Source organism: Schistocerca piceifrons, unplaced genomic scaffold (genome assembly GCF_021461385.2).
Source record: "Schistocerca piceifrons isolate TAMUIC-IGC-003096 unplaced genomic scaffold, iqSchPice1.1 HiC_scaffold_628, whole genome shotgun sequence".
Classification (NCBI taxonomy): domain Eukaryota; kingdom Metazoa; phylum Arthropoda; class Insecta; order Orthoptera; family Acrididae; genus Schistocerca; species Schistocerca piceifrons.
The window spans coordinates 17,501-20,000 of NW_025728870.1; positions in this window are offsets into that span (position 1 = coordinate 17,501).

The following is a 2,500-nucleotide window of genomic DNA, read 5'->3' on the forward strand; positions in this document are numbered from 1 at the left end:
TATGTTGTACCTTAACCTAACCTATGTTGTACCTTAACCTAACCTATGTTGTACCTTAACCTAACCTATGTTGTACCTTAACCTAACCTATGTTGTACCTTAACCTAACCTATGTTGTACCTTAACCTAACCTATGTTGTACCTTAACCTAACCTATGTTGTACCTTAACCTAACCTATGTTGTACCTTAACCTAACCTATGTTGTACCTTAACCTAACCCATGTTGTACCTTAACCTAACCCATGTTGTACCTTAACCTAACCCATGTTGTACCTTAACCTAACCCATGTTGTACCTTAACCTAACCCATGTTGTACCTTAACCTAACCCATGTTGTACCTTAACCTAACCCATGTTGTACCTTAACCTAACCCATGTTGTACCTAACCTAACCCATGTTGTAACCTTAACCTAACCCATGTCTGTGCCTTAACCTAACCCATGTTGTGCCTAAACCTAACCCATGTTGTGCCTTAACCTAACCCATGTTGTGCCCTAACCTAACCATGTTGTGCCCTAACCTAACCCATGTTGTGCCCTAACCTAACCCATGTTGTGCCCTAACCTAACCCATGTTGTCCCCTAACCTAACCCATGTTGTCCCCTAACCTAACCCATGTTGTCCCCTAACCTAACCATGTTGTGCCCCTAACGTAACCCATGTTGTGCCTTAACGTAACCCATGTTGTGCCTTAACGTAACCCATGTTGTGCCTTAACGTAACCCACGTTGTCCGCTAACGTAACCCACGTTGTCCGCTAACGTAACCCACGTTGTCGCTCTAAACCTGCTCTGTAATTGTTATACGACTCGTTCAATTAGTGTAGTGTTGCCCACCCGCAACCCTCGCAATATAGTTCGCTACTCGCACTGCCCGCTCCCCTGTGTATCGCTTCATGTTAAACACCTTGCAAGTCTTGCTGACTTTCCACATGCTCCTGCTGTACACTGTAATGTGGATGGCAGCAGGACGTACATGCCGCCCCCCCCCCCCCCCCACCCCCTCCCCACGTCCCCACGTCCCCACCTTGCCCCCTGCCTTCGCAAGCTGGTTGGTGACAAGTTTGCATGTTCAATGCCCTTCGCATGCGACGAACGCAGGCTACGTTGTGGTGCGGCCTGTGTCAACTGTCCGCTGATGTCCGTACGCGTGAACCACAATCTGTACTGCACATTCGTCCTTATGTACTGAATGATACATCGTGGCACATGTGTGACCGTACAACGACTGCGCCCCAAAAACGGCGGACCATACAGTGCAAATATTGTGCACGCAGCTACGTGTCGTCTCCCTATGAGAGCTGGATTGCAGTGTGGTACGCCATAGAGACGTGTGGGAGGAACGGACGCCGTGGATGGCGATCAGCATGAGCTGTGTGTTGATGTATTCGGACCTAGTCGTCTCTCCTCAAACACCGTGATAGCATGGTGCACCGCGTTCCATATCTGCGACATGCTACAGAGGCCGGTTGACAGTCGTTCGAGCAATGGACATCGCATACGTACGGGGGCCACCTTCCACGTATTGTCTAGGCGTGCACATTTTGTTGCGTGTATGTGGGCAGACGTAGTGTGGCGTGACACCTGACACAGGCATGCAATAATCGTTGAAGTTGCTAATGGCGATGGACGCCTACGTTTTCTGGTGAAGTTACGCAAATGAAGAAATGGTAACCCGTTGTGGTGCGGTTGTTCTCGCTAGGGGTGAATCGGTGATGGCGACGATAGGTTGAGGTACTAACCGGTTGTTCCAAGCGATACCCACCATGCCGATGAAACTGAACGGCATCTGGGTGTGAAGCGATACGCGGTGGTGGCTGGGTGGGGACCGTCCCCGGCCGGTGAGGGGGCGCCTCCCGGCGTGCTGGCCGCGCGGTGCGTGGGCGCACGCGCTACAGCCGGCTGGTGGGGGCGGCCAGTGGCAGGCGCGCCGGCCGACGGACGCGGCAGGCGTCGCAGCTGCGCGCCGGCGCACCCTGCGCGCGGCGCCGGTGCGGCCAAAGTAGGTCCTCGCGGGCCCGGTGCGAAGCGCGGTGGACATCTTCAGTGTGCTGGTCCGATTGAGGACTGTGTGCGTTGAGGATGCGCCGCCGCCCGGCGCTCGGCGCCGCGACGCCGTCTGCTGCTCGGTCGCCCCAGCGGTTCTCGCTGGTGGTTTGTATCGCAGCTGTGCGGATGTGTTGGCGCGTGCGCTGTGCTGGGAGAGTTTCGCTTCGGCACCCAAGTGGGGCTTTTGTCCTTCTGTGGCGCTGGCGTTGGAGCTGCCGGTCACCGTAGGTGGCGCGTGTTGTCTCCCGCCGGCAATGCCACGACAGCACGCTCCCGGGCCTCTGTCGGCAGCGGCAAGCTCAGTTGGGAGCACGGGTGGTCGCACCGAAAGCGTCTACTCGCCTAACTCCGGGCGATTGCGCCTCTCTCGAACCCGACCAAGTACTTGGGACGGCGCTGCGCGCCGCCGGGACCTGAGAGGGTTTCGAGGTGTATTGTGCAGGGGAGCTC